The following is a 26,483-nucleotide window of genomic DNA, read 5'->3' as shown; positions in this document are numbered from 1 at the left end:
CTTTCCGACCTTAGCCAGTTTTAATAGGTGATTATTAAGACATGTTTCCCTGAGCTCTGTGCCTCATGCATGCATTGGTAACCTCAGACGATGTAAAACTCCTATCTACTCGTATAGAAACTAGGTCTCTGTGACGTCACGTGGAGTGGCATCGCATGGGCGCCAATCTGGCCTTTTTCAAATGAGGATAAAATTGGCCCTTGCCATTCGTCTAAACCGGTATTTCTAAAATCAAATAATTTGTATATTATGAATACACTAATGGTGGGTAACGAATCGCAATCAATGCCTTTCGTTTTCTTTGATGAAGGAAACTACCCTATTCCTTGGCCCAGCAATCCCAGCACACTCCCCTGTCTCATAACAGCACAATAGAGTGAGCACGCGCCTAGGCGTCCGTGGGTCGTCCCATAGGTGCGGAAAGAAGAAGAGGAAGAGAAGGCGAGGAGGGAGGAGGCGTGGTGCGGCGGGCGAGAGGGGAGTGGGTGCCACACGCCCTCCTTGGTCGACACCCGAGCCCTGAGAATTCGTCCTTGGCGGGATCCGTTAAGGCGAGGTGGAACGGAGACATGTCTTGCGAGCTGTACCTACCGAGGGAACAAGTCGCACACTCTTTTATAACTCGACAAGATCCTACCCTCTGTTTCTTGCAAGAAAAATCGCACTCCTTCACGGACGCAGCTAGGAATTAGGGCTAGGGGGGTTTTAAGTGCAACCAACGCAGGGTTGTCTGAGGGAGTGGAATACCCGCCAGGGTATGCGGGAGGTAAGGCCCCCCCAGGCATTTTTCAAATAAATGGCTCAAAATGGTGAGCTTCACGGCTTAGGGATATTTGATTGAGTAATATTAATCCAATTAAGTGAAAATTATTTAACTTAAACATTTCTATGAGCTGTGGGGGGGGGGGGTTTATCCCCCGAAACCCCCCCTCGCTGCGCCACTGCAACCCTTAGCCACGCGACGCCTCTTTGATGACAGTTCATACATCCGCTCGAGACAAAGAGAAGAGGATTGGAAGGTAAACATAAAATTTCCTACTCGCTGACCTAATATATGATCCCACACGCCTGCGGCAGCCGTTATCAATACATTCCGTAGGGGGGTGTGAGACGGTAACTTTGAATTATCTACCAGAATATTACGTTAGTGTCGTAGTTCCTCCATCACGGACATCGGTAGGAATGATTTCTTTCACCTCAATTCAGTATTGATTCGAAAGTGTACCGTAAAAAAAAAAAAATTTTCGAACTTCTGTACGCTTAATTTTTAACTATCGACTAACTTTTTTTGATAGCGTGTAATTATCTTCATTCATATTATATACTAGGACAAGAGAACCCTGGGAACAATCACGGAAAAGTTTAATGAATGAAATATTTATTAAAATGCTTATTCCTGTCTAATCTAGGAGCGATGGAACCTTTTTAATTTAGTTTTATATTGTTCACTCAAGCCATTCATGAATTTCACAATTTTATATTATATAACACTATCGAAACAATTAGGTGTGTAAAGACTTCATCTCATGACAGTATATGTTTTATGTCCCAAAAACATTAAATATAAACAGTGGAAAATCGTAATGTGTCCATAGAATTTTGATTCTTATTTATTACCATCTTACAATTGCAAAGGTATTTGAAGGAATAAATCTAAACTGATCGAATGCGCCATCGTCCACAGTCAATGGGCAGTTCTCTTTGCAGACACGTTGTGTGCTATGGAATTTCGGTGGAGCAGCAATTATCAACTCGAATACGAAAAGAATATGGACAAGAAAACCGGAAAACTACAAAAAAAATTCGATACGGCCATATAGCAACTGCCGTATCATATATGTCAATGTTTGCTTAAGAAAATGGATGACTTAATACTCGAGAAGTAAAAAAGGAAGGGACGCATGAAGTTAGGGTTGACCTTTTGTAAGCAATACGCAAAGCTTGGCGTCACAATCAAATCAATGTCCCGCAAGCATTGCTATTAAGTAGCGAAAAAACACCCCGATATACTTATTAAGGTGGAATAGTCGTGTTTGGACGGACATAAACCTGGATCACGTAGGATTGTGTAGTTGGATTTCCAACGGAAAATAAAGAATTTCCTTAGAGTGAGTTCAGGAAAAAATATGTGTTCTCGTAGATGGATAAAAATATTCTCAATACTTTAAATTATTAATGGCATAACCAGGAAACCAGAAGGAGTTCGCCTTTCATATAAAATTATGGGCATGAGACACTTTTTCCTCCCATAACCTGTTTCAATTCCAGAAAGCCGAGTTTTGAAAATTAGCCATACGGTAAGGCAATGGCTCTCTAAATACGAACGTGAGAATTCACTTGCTGTAATTATTATATATACGTTTGAGTAACCCTCAATAGCAAAAATATCCTTCTACATCATCACAGATGGTGAAAGATATAAAATTATAGCCTGGAACTAAGTACTACTTCCATAGTCGATGGAGACTAACTACGAAAAAGATAGAGATAACTATAACTGACGAAATTACTGGAGTTTCCAAGAACATTGTAAAATAAGAAGGGACTTAAACGGGCACTGAAATTGACAATTTACTTATTCTTCAACTCTGAGGGACTCAATATCCCGGCCATCAGTAAAAACTGTATTCTGAGTGCGATGCACCTAGTCGTAAGCAGGTTCATTGGAAGAGCTTAAAGGGCCGATTTTTCAAAATATTTTTTGACAATATGCTATCAAGTTCCATATGATGCAAGGGCCTCTCTCTTACAGGTAAAAAATTAGACTATTTTAAGTTTTTATATATTTTTACGGAAAATAACATGGAGAAATAATCAGTGCTTCATGATATGAAATGCATGGCGCAAGAATGAAATTAGATATTTTATTTAAACAGCTTATGTTTCAAAACAAGCAGCATTCAGCCATCTAGAGCCACATTATTATCGCTTAAAACAATTGCATCAAAAATATAGATAATCTCCACAGCGGCAATTCCTCAATTGAACTAATCTTCAGGTAAACTACTTCTCTGTTAAACAATATGCGCTCATGAATAGAGGATAACCAGAATTTTTCAACAGCAAAAAGGCGCAAAAATAAGATATTATACAAATTTACATTACGTAGGTATCAGATCTACTCTTCGTCTTCAATCAGTTTTCCCAAGCATTCAACTCCATCGGCAATAAATGGACCCACAATTTTACTCATTGGATTAGACGACTGGAAAAGTTTAATTAAGAGCACTGAGAAAACATTCACCTTGGCCGGGAATTGAACCACCGACCTTAGGATTTCCCGGCTAATTTATCTTCCACGATAGAGATCTGCTCAAAGTATCGAAAGTAAAATTTTTAGATTTGATTACTGTTCCCTTTTTCCTTGAAAAATAATATGGATTTCAACGCCGTTAACGCTGAGGAGTTGAAGAATTCACGTAGAAACGAATTGATGACCAAAAAACTAAAGTAGCATTTATTTCAGGTTCATTTTCAGGTATAGTAGCATTCATTGATGAATAGGACATGCAGCTGGTACTATCGTTAACAATTATCAATCACGAAAACAGGAGAGTAGTTGGCGGGCAAGATAATAAAATCTTCGAAAATAAATAAAACTTTCACTTCAACCATTTAGCTGGTGTCTGATACAACATTGGAGATAATCTAATCCACCTTACATAATAGGACACATAACTATTTCAACGGTGAATTGTTTGCAGCAACCTTAAAAAACACTATTCTGACCATCATAAACTAATACTTGAATAATCACGAACGATGGGTTATAAAGGTAGAAAGGGAGTTGACTTTTATGGTCGTTATTTTATGGCGTTAGTCACCTCCAACAACAGAAGGTCTTTTCGCTGATTCCAAGCAGACTAACCGACCTATGAGTACAACCGTTGGACAAACTTTTAGTAAAAGCTGCTCGACAATGACCGATCATGGAATAACAATCCTAAATAAAGCTACAACATAAACACTAATCCGGCTAGTAGGCTTATTAGATCATTATTATTATCTCGATGAAGGGCAATGAATCTAATAATAACATTTTTTTTGGACTGTGGATTCATAAAATGCCTCATACATTTTCCCCGAATGAGTTATATAGGACAGGTTATAAAGGATGTAAAAGAGAAGAAATATGTAGCTATGAAAAGATTAGCGGATAGGAGAGAGAAATGGAGAGCTGCGTCAAACCAATCTTAGGATTGTTGACTAATGATGATGATGAATGACTTTTTTACAATATATGTGAAATATAGACAAACATGGAAGAAAAACAAAGAATCTTCCCACAAAGAATAATAATGAAGTTCGTAAAATATTTCTTGTACTATGAACACACCTATAATGCGCCTAAAGAGTGCATTATTTTGTCCACAGTAAACGTCGGATGGAGCGGTACAGTGCGGCTTCCAATCACAGTAATGGCGATAGGAATGGACATTCTTAAGTCTAGAATTTGTAATTCAAGTCATTGAAAAGTTCCTCAAGGACATATCAGACTCTATTTTCTCCTAAATTTGAACTCGATAGCGAAAAAATTTCTGACAAAGTCTAATTCTGTCTTTAGAGAAACATTAAAAAATTCACTAGCTATTGTCATGTTATAATAATAATTCTACACACGCTTGTTCATACCTTGAGCGACGCCCGTACTCAATTTCCGAACTCAAGGTCGACCCTAATAAGAAAATATTGTGGATATCGAGAGCACTTAAAAGAGAGCCCACAGCTCGTATACAACGCAAGTATGACGTTAACGGAACGAGTTTCCTCAGCCACGCCCCTCCCCCCGCCCTTTCAACGAGACAGTGCGGTCATTATCAGGACAAACTTGCTGGTAAAAGGAACACGCAGCTTCACAATTGGCAAACTTATTGGTTGTCCCCACAACATCGACGACTAGAGTGAAAACAATACAGACGATTCCTTATTGATCAAAGGAATGGGCGTTGAACCGATTTCCTCGTTTGTCCACATTCGATAAGACATGACGCCGAATGGCAAAGGCTCACGAAAGTAGGAGAAAGAAAACCTTGAGCTGATTGTAAGTTGAGTTGGTGGCTACCTAATTTCAACTCACAATCAGCTGAAAATATCTTTCGCCCGAAAGGATGATAATTTGAAAGAGAAGTTTTGGTTTTTGGAATAATATACCGATTTTGAAAGCATAAAAGTAAACTTTAGTTGCGCCCACGTATTATGATACTATGGTTACGTTCATATCAAATCCTTCAGTCAAATTCATTATGAAAAAAATTATCTTTAGGGCCTATGAAGCCATTTCTCTAATCAGTATACGTTGATTAATTGCTTACGCAAAACAAAGCGATGGGTAATACGGCTGGACATATTTAGAGGGATTAACAAGGAAAATACGTGAGGGCAAACTTATAGAATAGGTTCAATGCCGTATGATCTCCAGAGAGGCGAAAGCCTGAATCGCAGTCCGGCGATCGCGTTATCATGAATTCTGTAGCTTTATGTAAACATTTGAGCCAGCAAATCAAAATATAGGCTATAATATCGACTAATGGGAAACAGTTGTATAAATTTTGGTATATAAAGTATATATACTCCCAATCCATAAACAATTAATACGATGTAAACGGAGACTTTTGAACACGATTACCTGGAGTCTTTTGAACACGGTCACTTATGTTAAGAAAATAATTTTTTCAATATTTGTTATTATTTCCAACAAAATTAGGTAAATTATCGAATCTGATAGAAGTTGAAAATAGAGGTGGAATTATAGCGGAGAAATAATTATTTAAAGGTGTTGATATTTAAAAAAATCATTGATATATAATGTCTCTTAAAGGGAAAAACAGCAACTAATTGTAAGTACAAAAACATGCCAATAGGAATTATGCCGACTGTACAGTGAACAGGCTATTTTATTTCCAAAATCGAAGGGAACGTAACAATAAATAACTTTTCCAAGGGAGTCATACAGCAAGAGCCAATAGGATGATTCCTTTCGATTATTTACTAATATACATCCAAATTTTTGAATTGTGATATTGTAAAAGTGAAGGGACATAAAAATAACAAGCATCGTAATGAGGTTAGAATTAGTACTGAAATCAAGATTCTGAGGAAGTGCTATAAACAGTGGGAGAAAAGAGAATTCTACTAAAAACATTATGGAGAGGACGGAACAACTTATTTGGCCACGCTGAGAGGCATGATGGCCTGATGAAACAATCGTAGAAGGAAAAGTGGAAGGGAACAAGGACAAGGGACGGCCCCGAATGAGTTACTTGGGACAGGTTTTAAAGGACTTAAAAGAAAAGAAATACGTAGCTATGAAAAGGCTAGGGGAAAGGAGAGAGGAATAGAGAGCTGCGTCAAATCAATCCTAGGATTTTTGACTAATGATAATGAATCAAGATTCTAATCGAATTAAGGTCAAAATAAATATCTTAGATAGAATTCATCGGGATTAAAAATCGAATACTTTGACTATCGAAGTATCTAGACAAAACAAAACAAAATCCGTAGATAGATGATTCCCATTCATGGAGCTGTAACATGAATACGAGCATGAATGAACTCTGAAAATTCCTTAAATTCCTTCCTTGAGATATCAAAACAGTAGTACAAAGTCCTCGCCCTAAACGCCATGGCCTCAGATGTTTGAGTGAGGTATCTGGAAGAAAACACGCGACGAGATAACGAGACCTTGCTCACGATGCCAACACATATGAGGATGAGTACCTCTTTCTATGTGCCCAAGCGGCGATAGCGATAAAAGGGTGTTAGGAAAATATAATTCAATCAATAAATAAAGTCAAACACGTAAAAGGACAACTCGCCGGCTGATCATCGTACTGGACAGTGCACGGGATTCTCCAAACACATAATTGCGAATATCATAATCGACGCAGAATGGGTATTTTTCCGGAATACTCAATAATCAATCCAAAGTTATTCCACCCTTTTTTTAAAGTGGCATTACTGCATATTTTTGCCGGTAATAGAATAAGTCACCAATTCCCCATGGTCAAAACTACGCTGGAAAATCAGAAAGAAAAACTTATAATCATTGATTGTTCGTTGGGTTCATTCAATTTGGACCTATAAAAAAACATGTAAATCATTGAAATCCATATGACTGTTTATCATTTACCATCCCTCAGGAATAACTCTTCCAGTTATATGCTCTATTGAATCAAAAAGTATCATCATTCTTGTGGTTCTTAATCCGTATGATATCTAGTGGGAGTGTGGTAGGACTTGTTAAACTAATTGCAATACAAATTAAGTCGAGTGTTTTAGAAATGTATTGCACTTCATTAACCAAATAGCTAAAGTCAGAAGAACCTTATGCGATAATTGTATTCATCACTATCCCAAATAAATTACTCCAATGGTTCCCACGAGGAGTTTCGGCCCTTATGAAAATAGGTATTGTAAGGTATTTGTATGAGGCGACCGACAACTTAGGTCATTTGCGCCATGAGGGAAGGGTAGGTAAGGAAGGTGGAAAGAAACTCGGCGCCGGCATTAGCCTGCTCTTATCGAAAGGCGCGAAGGGGACCGCGGCTTCACGCCCCATCCGACGGACGGAGTATTTTGCTTGAAATGTCCTCCACATAGCATTCAAGCAGGCTTAGGGCAGCCTCTGAAAATTCTCTGCCACCGTCCGGATTTGATCCGGAGTCCACGGGGTGGGAAGCCAACACACTAGCATCTACACCAACCCGAACCCCCTTAAGAAAATGACTAAAGACAAACTATACTTCTTTAATTTCGGCGTTTAATTATTTTGTTCGCTGTCGTCTTCGTTCCGCCTTAAATTCCTGATGAAACTAATTAGTATGAGAAAATATAATCCTAACTATTTGCATGATGCATTTTAAAAAAATTTTAAAAAATGAAGAAAATCATAGATTCCTAAATATTATGGAATTAATTATAAAGGAATAATTGTGGAAGAAGGCAAACTAAATTTAAATCCATCAGCAATAAAATATTACTAATTTCATCAATTCACATTTAACGTCAACAATGATAACGATAACAAACAAAAACGCAGTGGATTCCCTGAGCCATTTACTCGGCGCCAAGTTGACACGCCGGTCGACGAGAAAAAACCTAGGGGCAAGAGAGGTAGGAGGGTCAGTAAAACGCGGAGTCGCCCCGGCGCGGCGGATCAACATTACACAATGAAATATGTTTTGCGCCTGGGCGGAGGTCGCGTGAATCAGGATCGGCGGCCATGGCGCAAGAGCGTGGACCGGATTGAAAGAGCTGAGGTGTTGTTATATAGCCGCGTGCATATAAGAAGGGGGGGAGGGACACGTCAGCCCCCGGATCTCCAAGATCATTTCTCTTTCCAGTCGTGACAAGTCCCACTCGGCGGAGGAGAGTGCGTCTGCGGCGGCTGGGAAAGAAGGAGGAGGGAAATTGAATGGTGATCGCAAATAGGTGGCGCGAATCAGCGTGCAAAAATGGGCTCGATCATCGATGGGCACAGAATAATAATGCAAAGAGATGAATGCTCTCTCACGGTTAATTTTGCATACCCAAGTGTAAATGTATATTTATTCGCTTGATTGAACGCGAATTATTTTCTAAAGAGTACCTCAAGGGAGCGGGGGTACGTTAATATATTCAATGCGACGAAATGCTTCACAAAGAAGAAAAACGTTCTTCAAGCGCAGCAAATAAAGATATTTAGGTTTATTATTTGCACAAAACTTTTTAAAAATCATCAAATTTTCCACTCCTTTAAAAATAAAAAGTGAATACTGGTTTACACGCTTTCCTCCTTCAACTGTAGGCCGATGATACACTATATGTGGTAATCAATGTTGACAGATTTCCCGGAATGAAAATTTTTTGTTGATTCAAAAAGACGTTCTGCGAATGACACCTTGCATTTACTTTCGAAGGCTACGGAACACACGAATATAAGTATTCTGCATGTTTTATGCACGTAAATAAAGCGATAATTACGTTCAATTTTTAATGGTGCAGTCGTTCAATTTTTAATGGTGCAGTCTTAAGGTCAACAGTTTGAAATAGTTCGAATACGTGCGAATCACACGTATGCTCATATAAAAAATAGAAACGCAGGCTTAACCAAATAAAAAATTAAATTTGGTCGCAGTTTACTTAAAAGTGGCTCACAGAAAAAGAAAAAATAGGGCATCATATAAAGAGTATGATACATAAGATTTAATCTTCTGGTCGGTTGAAAAGCAAGGCGTCAGTTTTACTCGCACGCGATTGAGTGTAAAAAAATTGACGATCGATCGGAAAATATTATAATCGGGTCATGAGCAGCGGTCTCCGAAGCGAGCTACCCTGCGACGCAATGAGCGATTTCTTGGGCTGACAGCACCCAGAAAGTAGCGGCGTGTTTTCTCTAAAGCGTCGCCAACACTTTCACGCCCGAGTAAGATTTGCACGACCGTCGAGAAAGCCCCTCTAACACAATTCCTTCGCGAAATTCTACGCGAAACCCGCTGGTGCACGCGTCATCACCACGATTTCGAACCCCTCAGCAATTCGAACCGAAAACGGATCACGCGACAAAAGAGACACGTTTCCGCGAACGATCAGAATATTAACTAACTTCATGCATTTTTATAAGCAAGGGGAAAATGCAAAACATAGTCCTGAAATATGGAGAAACATGGTAATTGGCCGGCTAGTATTAGCAAAGTAGTATTAGTAAAGTAATAGCATTTCATGTAATACTACCTTGGATTCCTCCTCAATGAGGATTCCTCACCTCCTTGGCTTATCTCGACAATTTTTTGCCACGACTTCTACGGAAATGACTGAAAAATACACCATTATTGGTTCATTCATATCGGGAATATATAATAAAAACAGTTTGTCTCGCGTTTCCTATATCTCATGACGATGACCCCACGACCAATGATGGCCTAATGAGCAGCGTATCATGAGGCCATCATTGAATCGATTAAATAGATTCGAATTATAACGATAAAATTCTTTTTATCAGATTTTTCCTAAAATATACACACCCTGATTTTAAAAAATCACAATTTTACTTTTTCGTAGAAGTTTCAAAACTTTGGGGAAAAAGATGTTACACGATTTGGAAACAAAATCTATATTATCGATGGGTTGACAAGATTTTTTTTCCAGGTATTACGATTCAATTCTAAATAATAGTGGCAAAACGATACACTCTATTCTCCATCCCGTCAAAAGTAAATGGGATATTTGGTAAAGAACCGTCCAACCAATCACCAGCCTTCCTTTTCCTAATTATTAGGTTCTTATTTTGGCAAACAGCAAACTATACAGTAATAATTTGAATCATTGCGTTGATTTCTTTTACATAAACGAACTTTTATCAGGTGCCTCTTTTTGTCAGCATACATTGCTATTATAATTAAATATATACCTTACTTCATCACTTTAATTTATTATCTCCGCCTTCTAAAATGTATTTTAACGACCACTATCGTTTTTACATGCCATATTTAAAACGCGTTTCTGGGCCTCGAAACCTCATAAGGGGATCCAACTTCTATATATAACACTTTTACTGCAAAGGGGACGAACTTTAATATATTTATCATTTTTCATGTCCTTCATATTTTCTTGTCAGCCAGTGCGAACTGCTTTCTCGAAAATTGCAGCGATTTGGACTTACACTGCAGCCTATGAACACATTCAGTCGATCCGTTTCTATACCAGACGTGGCTCTCACCTTCGTTGGTCGTGTGAACAACGGAACCGAAGGTATGCAGCACCTTCCGTTACGACCTTACTCCGGGAATACGGCAGGACAGTAATTTATTTGGTTTGTACTATCGACATTATAGTCTCCTGAAACTTGAAGGGTACAATACCGAGGAAAACAAAATATCCACGCAGGATACCGACAGAAAACTATCGAATTACAGCTAGTTAAACATACCAACAAGCAGATTGTTAGAATTCATACTTGGTTCGCATTGCGTAAGCGAAGTACCCGAGCGATTGAGACATCACCAAGTGCTTTTTACTCATTACCTACGTAATTGTGTACTACTTGAGACGTGCACAATTTAGTGTAGAAAATAATTAAACAGAAGAAGGTGAATACTGACGAGTAAATGCATTATATCCACTGGCGGGAAGAGCAGACGTATTTGAAAAAAGGCCAGTGATATCCATTGCCTCTACGCGTTACTTGGTTATTGACAATCAGGATAGAGGGTTTTCCCCTTGAGAGCATAGCAAACCTTGAAAGGGCAACTCGATACACTACTTTGTTTGCTGGAAGTATAAGGGTATCGAACTTGCCACGAAAAGGAATTATCGCAGCTGCCTCTGAAAGCTGTTTCTTTCTCATTAGTCGTTGCGAGACTTGGACATCAGAGGCTAAGAAATGAATTAGTTTCCCAAAATTACTTCAACTTAAAGGGGCGCATGTCTTCCAATATTTTCGATATTCTCCATTAAATCTAATAGATAGTAACCGGTGAAAATCTTTTTATTGACCGTGTAGAAAAGAGAGAAAAAGAAGAGATAAATTATGCTAATTACTCACGTAAGGCCTGAATACAGCAGTGGGGAAGTCTCTGGGGTATAGACGTAAAGAATACCATTGCTTTACATAGGCAAGGCGTACAGACGAGGAATGTCATGAAATCTTTGAGGCGACCGACAAAAACTATAACTCATTCTAAATTGGAGTGTCAGTTGAATATTCTATCACTAATTTAAAAACGTTAGATTCATTGAATAAAAAAAAATAGTTTTATTTCCAGCTATACGATGGTTAGCGTACTGCAAGCATAGTGTGTGGCATGACTCTTTTCATGGCATCCACAAAGGGACCGATAGAGCGATAAAAAAACACCGCTCTCGGTTCTCCACTCAGGTTCTTGGCATGAGAGCTGCAGTCACAATACCCGATATAAGCGAAGGTTACAAAAAAGAGGGGAGAATGATCTTTCAAATCCCACATTGTGAATAAGTTAAGCCGGCTCCGAGGTAGGTGCTCCTCAGGATAAGAGGATGATGTATAACGCCACTACTAGCAGGAAGAGAACACACACGGGACGAGCCACAGTTTAACACCCCACACACGATGGCCAGAGAAGAAAAATGGAAGCGGTATCCACGCCGCACACATAGGTGGATATATCAGGAGCTCCGAGTCAAAGAGACTTAGCCTCTGCTAAAACTCGATCCTAGGGGATCGTAATAGATTTTAGGATTTAACCGTAGCATTAAATCAACTTAGCCTTGGCAGAAAGAGACAGATTGACAGAAAAATCTGTAAAATAGTACTAAACCCTCAAATTAAGTTGACTCGATTAATTACATACATTGGCATCGTTACCAATTGCCGTGACCGTAGGCATTACGATGGCGATTTTCGAAATTGATGGCAGGCAGTAACTACTTCAGAAATGTTTCTCGGGTTTTCTGCACCTCATACGACGGGAAAATCTAAGATCATACGAAACAACTTCATTTTCAAACGATAAAGGGCATCATTTACCCATGGCAATCGACCGTCGATGGTTGAAATGTTTTTGGATTTCAGTTTTTATCCATCTTCGACGACCATAGGTTTACTATAGTTATATTTACTAGCAACGATGACAAACTAAGATAGAATATCGGCTACAAAAACAAAAATCCACACCATTTGCGGATATTGACAATCAGCTACTGTTATGGTGCTCGATTATTCCGCACCCATCAACGGCAAAGAAGTCCATCAATTAACGCTAGTTTTTGATGAGCAACAGACGAATAGTTCGGGTAATTCAGTAATTTTATAAATTTTACCACAGAACATTACCACAAATACTCCATTTCAGGCGTTCCGAGTTGCAGTTAGCTTCTAAAATACAAACTATAAGGGCCGTTTCACACGGGGCACGGAATTGCGCAGGTTAGAGCTGCATTAATTTCTAAAATGGCGCGGAATTGCGCGAATGCATGAACGAAATTAGAACAGGGGCTATTTTGCCGTCTCGCATCCACGCATTCTCGCATGTGTTCTAGCAATTCACCGCTTTACACGACGCAATTTTGATTGCGCCTTCGCACGTACGTCGGATTGCGCAATTCCGTGTACTGTGTAAAACGGCCTTAACTCAACTTGAGACTGAAATCAGAAGCACCGAGGATTCAACATTGTGCCAGGTTCCGGAATCCGGGCCTAGGTCTAGCATAAGAGCCGTATCCGTGAAGGTGTCGCTCGGATAGATAATGCCGTACCTTGGAGAGGAATGACGGAGGGAGGTGCGGTGCGGAGAACCGCCCTATCGCGGCGGCCGCCCACGCTTCCCTTTCCCGGCTCGGAGGGCTCTCGCTCACACACCTTCGAAAGGGGAGGGGGGTTTTCCATAGAGGGAGGGGGGAGGAGAGGGTGGTCCGTGAGCCTCTCTTTCGTTGTGTGAGCGTGAGAGAGAGAGAGGAGGGGAGGGAGTGAATGGGAGTGAGGGGGGGTGGATCAAGTGTGGGAGGCTGAGCACAAAGGAGAGGCGGCGGCGCGGCCAAAAGGGATGGAAGGGAGGGACGGCTCTTCTTCTTCTTCCCTCTCTGGCCACATAAAGAGGAGATACGAGGGGGAGAGTGGATCTTGTTATTTCTAAAGTTTTCCTTCCTCCGACACTTCCCCCAGCCGTCAAGGATAAAACATACTCCTTTTCCTCCAATAGCCAGCAGCGAGTACCATCCCAGCGACACGGAGATTTTCTTCCCATCCATCCGTCGCGAATTTTCCACTCATTCATTATTCAATGAGTTTTTTAAAAACTACCACAGCGCTGTTCGACAGTTTATAGACAGAAGAAACTGCATATTAATCGGCGGTTGAAATTAAAATGTAGTATTTTGAGAATGTCACTGACACTCTAAAGTGAAATTAACATTATTAATTGTAATTCAGATCATCCGAATATGCAACTGATGAGTGTAAAAAATTAGGTAGCTTACATTTCAAGTTCGTCCCTCTAAATTTTTCACGAATGCATCAGGTTTAACGCAGAGGTATTTTATATAATGAAGAGTAAACCACAAATACTTATAATCCTAGTGTTCTAAACCCCTTGTGTAAATTTATCCATGATTTCTCAAGCAGTAAAGTTAAGTATTGATGAAATTATGCACTGAAATGGATGTTATCTAAACGGTTCTATCATAAACTTATATCATCATACTTAAACGCTGTCCGCTATAATCGAGCTTTCTAAACATGAAACTGATGAGCACGAAGACTTATTTTTTTGTAAGACACATTTTCTGTACGATAAGAGCCACCAATCGACGACAATGTGAAAATCGTAACATGGCTTCCAGTAAGTTACCATTTTGGGGTATAGTGGGATCGAGATCAGTCGATTCGAAGCGACGACAATACCGCTCATTCTAAAAAAAAACGCTATCTTCACATGTCACAGCTAATAAAACATCGAATATAACGATTCCACATGCAAATATGCTTTGGAGGTATCAACTAACCTGTAATGCAAGAGACTTTTATTTATCGAATATACAAAAAGTATACCTTTCTCACGTAACCTCAATAAAACATACGATTTTTCATACCGAAACAATTCCCTTTTTCCCTCTAAGGGCTACTTGGTTTTATAAACTATGTCTACACCTTCAGATACATCATTATGAAATACCTACTCAACAAATTCCTTCTATTTCCTAAGGCCTTCTTCTGCATCGAAAATGTAAATGTTAATCGCAAAAATTGCAATTTTACATAAAGACGTTACACTCAAAACAAGAAGAGAGAATCAAGCCTATGAAAAGTAAGAATTTGAAAAGTAATTATTTCATCTTCGCAACAAGAAGAAGTTCCACCCAGCAAACCTGAGTTATAGTTTTTAAGTCCAGACCTTTATTGTTTAATTTAGGATTGCAAGACCCTCGATGGGATAATAAGAGCCTTCGAGATGACAGCTGCGTATTACATACGGCCTTGAGGCTAGGAGGGACCAATACGAGTGATTTATACGCACTTCACAAGTTTTTTTTTTCTCATGGGCCTCAGTGCCCATGAAAATAAACGAAATTATTATTATTATTATATTTCTTCGTTTTGAAAGGAAAAAGAAACACTATGCAGAAATTTCTAAGCGCATCAACACCGAAAGTGTCAACATTGGCAAGCACGGGCAATGGAATATATACCTAGAACTACCCTAGCATTGACACCTAAAGCACACAGGTTTCACTCTCATAAAGATAGCAAAAAAATTTCCACTTTATTAATCTTTCGTCACGCAAAAAAGAATTGACTGCAAACCGCTTACGTTCGCCGGTAGAATATCGTTTTTCCCAAATCAAGAGTCAATGTCATCCGCCCAAGAGTCGACTAGATGCGGTTTTCCACTCTATTCATCCGAATTTTTATCGCATAAGTACTGAGTATTTCGCCTTTAACATCGTCGATTATTTGCTTCATTTATTTCATCCAATGACTTCTTCTTTTAGTCCCTCACCGCGAACGATTAGCTCGATTGCTGCTTCTCCCCATTAGAATCTTCCTAAATTCCAAATTAGATACAAAATGCAAAATTTTCAATTCACTTAAGAATGCACTTATCGCTTGAGCTTTGTTTTCTATTATTTCCTTCATTGCTCTGGGTATCCCACTTTCTACTGAACTAATTCTACTTTCAGATTCTGATTTCTCCTCAAATTTACCAATTATAGCTCATTAGGAGGTCCCTCGTAATTCGATGGCTTAAACTGTATTAAAACTGAGGGCTAATTCTTAGAGAAGTGAATTCGAATCATCAAAACTGTTTGAAAGAAAAATCACAAATCCCTTCCGACCTGGAGTTCGCTGAAAATTACTTTCAAGGCCAAAGATTATAATCCAATCACCCACTAGGGTCTTTCTAAAGAGCTCTAATTTGGATTGAAAGATGTCCCCTCCCTAATGTTTGGACCTGCAAGGGAATTCAATACATTCGAACAAGGTTCTAATGGGCAAACACGAGAGCGAAACAGAGTGTATCAGGAAAAATATTCGCAGGAAGCCGAAAGGGACAGAAATCATTTGAGTTCCTATTGACTGATGATGAATCGAAAGAAAGGAAGTAGAAAAGGAATGAAGGTGAATGGAGGCCACCAAAACCATAGACAGCCATTCTTCCCCAACACGGATATCCTCGACGAGTCGACGTCGATTTTGCGGAAATTGGTCGAACCTCGACTCGAAGATGAGCTGGCTCCTACGCCTATCTTTCCTTCTTTGGCTCAGGCGGCTGTCGCAACATTAGTCAAATCCTTGAGTCGCGCAAAATCACGTTCGTGATAAAGCTCAACGTTAGAAACATCAACGCAGGAAAGCTAGGATGGTTAAAAATAATCACGAACCGATCCACGAAGGTGTGCTGCAAGAGAAGAAGAGACCTTGAAGCCCTAAATTTCACGAGGCCATCGACTGGGGGAAAGAGCAAACGAATTGGAATGGGAGAAAGCACATACTTATCGAAGCCCTTGGATTTCCCGCTACTAATGACCTCAACAAAGTTGACAAAAGAATAATGTTTGGACAATTATCACTTGATTTACCTCTAACTTGAGGTATTCCTGCACACCGGAAATAATTCCCCATTAAATCCATATTGGAAATAATCACGGCGTTCGTAAACTTTGGAATAGATTCCGCCAAAGAACAAGAATTACGATCTTTCAATTTCTCGAAATGATTTCATATCACAGTCGTGACGACATTATATTTTTCGTAGTGAGTGAATTAAATACACCAATATATGACGAAATGTTTCGTAAACTTAACGTACTTAAAATTCACAATTTATTACTTTCAAGAATTCTTGCCAACGGAAATCTATTCTTGGATGCATCCAGTGGTGAGATATGATCTAAAATGTGTGATCCGATAGCTACACGTTCGATTTCTTCTGAAAGTTTTCTTCGTTACGCTAATTCCTCTTCTGACGAAATATTAGCAAATCGAAGGCCAAATTTCTCAGTGATTGCCAAGAGTTGAGCACGTAACATCTAAACTTTCGCACGGAAATTACCTTTCGCAGGATGAACAGGAGGCAACCAATAAAATCATAAAGCTTTCTATAATTTCACCAATTTCTGTGCGTTGATTTTGAGCGGAAAGGATAGTCGTGATATGGAGCTCCTCGGCAGAAAAAGTGTAGTCCTTCATTAAAATATAATCGAGGAATGAGAAAACTGAAAAATTTTGCCACTAACAAATCATGCAACCCAAAATTATTGCAAATTGATCAATCAGTTAAATAGACAACTTCACTTTTTGCTTGGAAATAACTTCAAACATTAAACATGCAACACAAGCGAAACACTTACGGCAAGCATTTGGTTCGAAAATCTCCTCGAGATGAACTCCATATGCCTAATTTCACATTAATTTATCGCTTCGTATATTGATCCTCGATTAATTGCCAAGTGACAGAGAGAATGAAAAAAATAATTAATGCAATTTCGAAATTAAAACCGAGGCTTCAAAATGTAAAAGCAGTATCATTACCGACAATTTTCCCGCGCGTCGCCAGAAGGAAAACCCACGTTTAAATCACAAGATGTATGGAAGACGACCGGCGGACAGGGAAATATTACGGCAAGGAATGGTGTCTTGTCTTTGGGTGGAGCACTACAAGGCGAATTGAAATGGTCGTTGTGAACAGTCAAACAGTCAAAGTGAAGTGGTCGCGCGAGTGAATAAGGATAGAATTATCAGTGGCAGTTGCGCAGCGAGGGGGATAAACCCCCCCAGAGCTCAGATAATTTTTAAGTTTAACCCATTTTACTTAACTGGATTCATATTACTAATAGAACAGTGCAAGGATTATTTAGAACCGTTCATCTTAAAATTCCACAATTTATTAATCTCGCAACTACCGCTTATCCTGGTGGGTATTCCATACCCCCACACAGCCTGGTATTAGTTACACCAAAACCCCCCCAGCCTTAATTCCTCGCTGCGCCCCTGATCAGTGGGGATGGGTTCGACGACGAGGTGATCGTAGGGATACAACGACGGAGTACGAAATGATCGCTTCCATTAGTCGCGAGGATCGCCAATGGTCTTGACTGGCGATGAGTCGGTTTTATCCATCATAGAAGCATAAATAAAATCAAGCAATCGCAATCCTAACAATGGGCGAAGAGTAATGATTAAAGATAAGATGATTGCTGTGCACGTTCATAAATCTTATGTTTTTTTCGTCAATGGCGATAAGGATATCCTAGATTAAATACTCAAATGCATAACAACTGTACTGAAACATATCATACTAATATGCTTCCCAGTGGTGCCGACACAATGGAGCCTGAGGGGGCCCGAGCCCCCTCAAAAATTCTTAATGGGTATAAGGAAAAAATGTATCGGGCTTGTCGATTTTCCCCGTAGAGTCCAGATATCGAGATTCAAGTTATCAGGGTTCTAATTTTGATCATATGACTCTTCAAAAATGCTTAAAAAACTTAAAACTCACTATTTATAAAATTTCCCAGGGCAATATCCCCCAATATTATCTGTAAGTCGGCATCCCTGATGCTTCCTAGTGTATTTTAATCGATTAAAAATTTGGAGTATTAACCATTCATATCAATGGTAATCAAACAATCATGACTTTTTTTCCTCGAAGAAAACTGAGCAATGTGGGAGGCTACACTAAAAAAAACGAATGCGAAAATTGAAGCTGAAAATTGATTCAGAGCTAAAAAATTGGAAAAGACCTATTTCAAGTATGACATTCGATTACGTGATGAAACTTCCGCCGTTGATCACAGGCTGCACTGGACGTTTCTATACCTGTTCTAAATTGTAAAAAAATATTGACGGCCGATTAATGATCAATTTTCTTTGGATAACTGATGATGGATGACCTATATTGAGGTCCGCAAAGACCATATAGTCGATGGTCCTTCTATGTAAGATTATTTCAACCGGAAAGCCAATCACACTTATGCTCGCTCTCGTCGCACATCGTGGATTGGCTGGCTGGCAACTAGTCGACGAATTCTAAGTATTTGTAAACCGATCACAGAAGCCTATATGTGCTACCGTGTTCTTGTTACCATCCACAGTAACTACTCACTATCAAACACTGATGATTGACAAGGGTTGTAGATATTAGAGAGAGAATCCTCGAGCTCAAAAATACATATCGCTCTAATGAATAAGTAAAACTGTATTTATTTATTTTTATGTTTTCCCAATGATGTAAGGAAAAACATTTCAACAAAACATTGATTACCAATTACAGAACCCACACAAAATACAATACCATTTGAATACCAATTACAATAATTATTTCCAATAACTTACTGCATTATTAGAAAAACATTAAAAAAATATGTATCCATGTAAATATATCCTACGTACTTTGTATGTACCTAAATACTTCGTTACGTCATGAATCCCGATTCATTATTTACGAATTTAGATGTTCTCAATAAGAACCGTTTGATGTTTTAATTCCATACTGATTTTTAAGAAAAGTGTAAAATACAATTTTTATTGACGATTGAATCCTTCTCGTCTCCTGAAAATTAAATTCTAAAAAAAGAAATTAGCGTTCTTTGACAGCCAATGACCTAAGGCAATCAAATACTAACCACATCCCATAGATTCGATATCCGTCAGCGAAATCGGGAGTCTACCATTCATTTTTACCGAAGAAAACATGGATAAAAAGTCCATCGCATGATCCTATCTGCCGCCACAGAAGTGAAGAGGCGAAGCCCACATGGGTTTACATCTTAAGAGAGGAGACCCATATGGGGACGATAATACCCACGGCAGAGGAATAAATAGATTGATTATTTTCCACTTTAATTCAATAAATAGACTGAGGACGATGTGGAGGAGGAAAATGGGAGAACTGTGCAGTAGAGTAGAAGAAGAATGGGGTGCTCACGGGGCTCAAAGCTATGGAGAGGGACAAGGGGAATTGGACACACCCTCGGACATAATGGATTCGTTAGGGACATAATAGAAGCGAAGTCCCCGAGGAAGAAAACCACGGGGTAAGCACTCGGGACAATATAGAGAGATGGGAGTGGACGACTTATTGTTAACATTAGAATCAGCACTGAATAGGCCGCGGTCGACCAATCATCAGGCAGAAAAATTGGGCGAAATCACTCGACGAAATGGAGATGAAATGCACCCGAAAAAGAGCTAACTCATGTATGGGAATGACGTGAATTACTAGCAACTAGGCTTTAAAAAATTACTCATCGCATATAAGAAAACTCTTGGACAATATTCTGTCCCACCACCCTAGGGTGTACCCAGGATCAAAACTAGGGGTGGGGGGCAAGCCATTGTTGTTCAAGTTGTAAGTTAGATTTAAGCATGGAAAAGGTGAATGAAATCAACATTTTAAGGAAACTGTAACAGCCCTTTATTAGTTTTTAAAATTATTTGTTTGAAAAATATTATTTTCCTTAAAGACATTAGCGATTTTTGCTTCTAGGGAGGAGGGGGGGGGGCGCAGCTGCCCTCTCCTGCCCCTCGCTGGGTACGCCCATGTCAACACCCCTGACTATAATACCGTTCTAAGTAATAAATACAATCCATTTTATAACAAACGAGGTTGTAGCGTGAGAAAGGAAGACTCGATCCTTGATTTTATTACAATTTGGAAGGAACAAATAATACCTTAGTTAATATAAAGCAAAAATTTTTCATCGGCACTACCATGTTCGGTACCATCAACTGAATATTTTAATCCTCAGCAGCTAAATACTTTCGTATCGTTAAATAAAAACGTTTGGGCTATGTCACCGCGTCAATCTGAATTCCCTTGAAAGAGCGACCAGCATCGGTCGGAAACGTTGGGGCCACCCAAAAATTGACGCGGTGACATAGCCCAAAAGTTTTTATTTAACATGACGAGTACCCGCGAAATTTTTAACAAAGAATTACTTTCGTATCGTTCGCCCCTTGAGTAATAATAAGAGCAGAGGGCGGGTGACGTCACCACTGTGGTCCCAACATACCTCGAGCGCCTCAATGGCGTGGTATTATGTCACGTGATCTGCATACGATTAGCGAAAAGGTGTTCTATTGAAGTGTATTTGGGTGCCAAGAAAAATAATTCACGGGGAGCTAAGTGAACGTTCATAGATGAGTAAAATTAAAAATATTTCAATATATTATAGTACCTATTTTGATATTGATATTTGCCTAATTTTTCTCCTAGGCCCATTGATATATCAATATCTATTGGTAAATTTCCCACGTCAGGAGAGACAAAAATTGATTCACATGTTTACTTAAGAGTACGCTAGCTACCCGCCCTCTACTTATCCTTACTATTAGGATAGCCTACTCTGAGCCTAAATACTTCATTTTTGTCGAGCAAGAGCACGAGCGACGCGACGGGTCCTCCGTGAAGATCAGCCGATCTGAGAGTCACACTCTCGACAACACGGACAGCGTCTCTCGCTACGGCGCGGCGGCTTTCACGACACGAAACGCCCGATATGACTGGAGATCTGTATTCGGTCGCTTTGATGACCAGACCACGCAGGCATATCACGTCAGCACTGAATCCTCCAGTATTTTCGGAAGAATTTTTCGATCGTGCGGCGAATACAATAGCTTATAAAGAAACAGACAAATAAATACGGAAAATTAATCAATCCGTTTCCATTTATAAAGCCACTTCAATATAGGTATAGTTTCTAACTCTTCCTTTCTGTAAAAGGGTTTGTATTTAATACTCAAAATTACATCATAATCAAGGATTGTGAGACAAAATGAGGAATGTATTTTCAGATCGCACAGAATCGCAAGAATAGGACCCAAAAACTAAAATGGTACGATTTCATTGAGGAGGATGGATCTCAAGCATCAGAAAAATCTCATACAGACTAAGTTTGGTCGTCTCCCGTTAAAAGTCAACAATGCACTCTTCTTACTATGGGTTAAAGCTACCCATCACAGTCAGGAGAAACGGGGAGAAATGATAATCGGAGATCATTTATCACCCTTGAGTTGACCACGAGTACATTTCGATCCAGCAATATATTTTTTATATTCTTTTACAACACAACAAATGGCAAGATAGATGAGATTTCGTAGTTCACTACACTATTCTAGAATATTACCCAGCTTGGATGTAGCTTCCTGGCTCCTAGGAGGGTTTTAATTTTCCCCATACAATATTCCGAAATAAATTTGCGAAAAAATGAAGAACTGGTTCTGATTCAGATTCCATGGGAGGATTCCTTAACCGAGAGAGCAAATTTCAGCATAGAAACAGTCTCTGTAAAAAATATCCAATTACATAAGAGTCTCAACTGAAAAAGAACCGAAGAAATAAGAACCGAAAAATTTCCAATAAAATATAGCCCAAGCGGAAAATTGGTTTCTACAGTTCTCGCTACTTTTAACCGATCCGTGCCCAGGATAATTAGATACGGATTAGTGTAGGGAGAGGATTTTCTTAAAAGATGCAACAGTGGATGACGGAGGAGGGGTTGGAAAAGACGGAGGGAAGACTAAGGCATTGCGGGAGGTAGTTTTTTAATATGCGATGCGCTGAGGGGACAAGGCAAGGGGAAATGGTACCTTTTCAGGTGCCAAAAACTTTTAACAGAGCTTTTCTACCAAAGTGGATTAGAGTAGGATCAATATACCAAGAAGATGAAATCATTGTTGACATTACTCTAGAAAAAAATTTTCAAAAAATAAACGACGACTTTGCTATATGAGCGATTCAATCTCAGCCTCACACTATTTTCGCCGAAATCCACGAAACAAAAACTCGCTTCGATAGTAACTCGGTTTATCTACGGTGCTAGAAAATAAAAAAATTTTACAGACAAAAAAGAAACAAGTATTAAGGAGAGGCCTCGACCTCCACACTTTACAACCGAAATTAAAACAAAAGGAGCCTCTCTCTCGGGCCGAAAATCGACTTCAACTGCCCCAAAAACTTATATCCAAGATGTGCTCGGTATAATTAAAACCGGATTAGGAATGGCACGAGATTTGCAACAAGGATGCAACAGTGGACAGACGAGGTGGTGGGGTAAGGGTTGTAGGAGGGGGGTATGATGCGTTTTGAAGATGCGAGAGACGCGAAAGGGGGAGGAGGGAGTCGAGAGAAGAAGACACGAGTGGCCGATTGACACCTGCCCTCCCCGCGACTCTTTTAACGGTAGAAACAAGAACGACATCGGACAGTCGCCGCGGTTAGCAAAAACAAAGAGAAGGAGAGTCGCGGGATTCTCTGAATCCGGAGGTGAACTATAGAATTGGAGCACGGAGGAGAGAGAGAGAGACAAGGCGAGGATCCGGGTGAACTATCGAGACGACTGCAGTGGGGTAATATCAGTCAACAGACTTGTTTTTTTTTTGTTTTTCAATCTCGTGCGAGTGTGTTTTTTTTTCCTCCCCCAACCTCCTACCACACACTACTACCTCGCATCCTATCCAGCGAACGATGATGAATATTAAACATATTCCTCGATTGACCGCGCGTATACCCGCATTGAGAATTTCGCGCACGGAAGAATACAGTTGTCAGAAGAAGACGAGGGGAAAAAAAGGATAACCGCACGGGTAAGCAAAATGAGTGGCGTGTAGGTACGCAACCGTTTGCAGATCTAAGGCAAAAACACTTGCCCTACCCTAGGTGAAAAGGAATAACAGGCTAATGAAAGCACTTTTAAAAGGTGGGATCCACTAAGATTACGGTTTCCACAACGATCGCAAGAAATCTTAGAACAAAATGAATAAGCCCTTACGGAACACGAGGAAATAATAACAGTTTCGCTAAAAAAAAGTTGTACACATTTACACGGCCGTATGAAAAAGTAAAATAATGATGTCGAATATTAAACGTTCCCAGGTTAAGCGTGTTTTCCCACATCAAGAAATTCACATGTACGGGAATATATACAGTCGTTGGGAGAGGTCGAGGGAAAAAATCACGGACAGATAGATGATAATGAGTATGCATGAAACGTTTGCCGATACAAGAAAAGAAACTTCGCGGTTCCTCTCTACGAATGAGGATATTTACACGAAAATTAAGGTCTTCTACATGGGTATAACGGGTAAAGGATTTTAATCTCCCATAACAAGGCTCCCATTTAGAAAATGCCACACTTCGTTCGTACATAAATGATAATAGTTCCTGCAAAACAAGCAATTTAGATCGAATTATGAAAAATTAAAAAAAGGTAGCACTGCCACTGATTATAGTTTCGATAAGCAATCGATATAAAACCTGTTGACAAAAATTTATACGAAAAAATTAACTTTACTTAACTCACATCGCTCTACGAACTATAACGGAGCTCAGCGATCCAAAAATAAACTCAAAATACAGAAAAAACTTAGGCCAGCAATTACGAGTATACATCGCAAGAAACGAATTGACACGTAAAAAAAGACGAGATGATGATATTAGTGATGTAAAAAGAATATAAATAAATCAACCCTGACAACTTCTGAAATTTTTCGAGTAAGTTCCCATACGATTCTTATTGTTAGAGATAAGCTTTGCGACATAGGTAATTAAAAAACATAAAAGAAGCTATGATCTGTTTTCAGGTAAAGCGAATAGCGAAAAAAATCCCTAGTGCCAAAAGAGAGCGAAAGAGAAAGAGCGCCTAACGACTATAGTCAAAGTTAGCGTTGTCATTGTTCTCAGGCGTGGGTGAGCGTAACAAGGTTCAAAAGGCGCCCACATCTCACCTTGTTCGCTTTTCTTTTTTTTCCACGACACCCACGGCTGTCCGGTGCACTTTCACTCCTTTCCTCGCCACCTCCTTCTCCTCCCCGCTGTCAACAATGCTACTTCCCCAATGTATCCAAATAGCGACAAATTCCGGACGCACTTAATGTAACAACAAAAGAAATGGTACTCACTATTCTCAAGAGACGCTCCTCGACTTGTGTAAAAAAATCCTCGCCAGCGGACACTCACTGCCAAGCCGCCATCACCAAGGAGATGGGAAAATAAAAAAAATAACCACAGCGAAGAGTCTCTCCGGAACCACCACTTGCCTCGAGGACTTCACTCGGCGTTCTGTGCCTCGCGAGGAGCCCCCTCACCCCAGCTGAGCTGCTTAACCTGCCCGCCGTCGGCGCTGCTGTCGTCCAATGCCTGCTGTGGAGCCACTTTTGAATCGGGTCCGTTAGGAGATGCATCGCCGACAAGGACATTCGGAGATTTGCCAACAACCTATGTGTCATTGTTCAGGGAATGTGAAAGAAGAGAATGTTAAAAATATTCTATTATTAAAAAAACCCAACTAGCTACTTCATACCTTTTAAAATTGGTACTCTTCTAGGGACTTAATTAACTAACTCCAATAATGGTGTAGCTTCAAATTTTCTTTCTAATAACAGAATGTCCTCTAATTTTATTAATATGCATGCCGAAGGGAAAAAAATGAGATTTAAAATGCATTGTAGTCTGTTTGAATTGCTGGGTCGTCCAGTTACAGTCCAACAAAAACTTCCAGACAGAGACTTTCAGAGATTTGGGGGGGGGGGGGAGAAGAAATTAGTTCTTTCTCTGAAATATGATTTGATGCTTTCCCGGCGAATTCTCTGCTTTTGGATACAAAGTTGATTTTTGGAGGCTTCTCTTGAAGGGGCCCAGAGCAAGCTGCCACCCTTAACTACCCCCTCTGCACGGTCCATTTACATTGATACTAATGCCAATGCGTGGCTACCAGATAAATTCATTATTTTATGACATGGCAATCGTAACCTCTTACATAAAAGGTAAATTATAACAAGCAATAATGATATTTGCCAACATTCTAAGCATTGGAACTCGGTGAGAAATAGTAGGATGCTCAGTAAAGCACCACGTATACCCAAAGTGGCTGATTTAGGGGGATAGCAGGGGGCCTATACCCTCCCCCAAATTTTTGTTAGTTTAATAGTTTTTGCATCCTTGTAAAGGAGCTAATGGAGCTTATAGGCAAATGTAGGGCTAAAAGTACCAAACATGAGAGAAGTTCGAGTTGTATTTATCATAGAGCATAGCATTCCTTACTGTAAAAACAAGCTCAGAAAAAATAAGATGTGTCACAAGTCGTTTGGCTTTAGGGAGCAGGAATTTTGTGGGCCTAAAATTTAGCTGGTTAAAATTTGAGGCTGAATCCACCCCTGTACATCCCTCTCTGAATGAGTAAATTTATCAAGACTATATTTAAATAGTGAAGCCTCTGTGCTCAACTTTCAAACCATCATTACGGTGAAAGCAATGAATCTGAGATCGATTCAGGTACAGCAGAAGCAAAAACTTATGAGTTAGCATTTTCAATATTATATGTACTTTTTAAAGTAAGCATTGACCTTTCACCATCTGATGGTCCATCTTATGGACTATTTTGGATCCAGCAAGTACAATATAATTCCAGACAGCAATATTCTCTGATATCAGGGAGAGCTAAGGAAATGCACTGAAATTACATACAATGTTTAATACCATGACTGGCTTCACTGATTATGAGATGATGTTGAAACAAGGTGGACATGTATTTCA

The 26,483-nt window shown here is 39.6% G+C and overlaps 1 protein-coding gene across 1 annotated transcript in view; it reads right to left on the bottom strand.

The window, feature by feature from the left end:
* LOC124166900 overlaps positions 1 to 25,027 on the bottom strand; it is a 129,115-nt gene extending 104,088 nt beyond the window's left edge. Inside the window, exon 1 of the mRNA XM_046544626.1 lies at positions 24,851 to 25,027. The gene's annotated coding sequence lies outside the window, so the exon portion shown is untranslated. The remainder of the gene's footprint in view (positions 1 to 24,850) is intronic.
* Positions 25,028 to 26,483: the final 1,456 nt, after the last annotated feature.

The sequence above is a fragment of the Ischnura elegans genome, chromosome 1, assembly GCF_921293095.1.
Source record: "Ischnura elegans chromosome 1, ioIscEleg1.1, whole genome shotgun sequence".
Taxonomy (NCBI): domain Eukaryota; kingdom Metazoa; phylum Arthropoda; class Insecta; order Odonata; family Coenagrionidae; genus Ischnura; species Ischnura elegans.
Note: the sequence above shows the minus strand (reverse complement) of the source record. Positions and strands in the feature narration are given on the sequence as shown.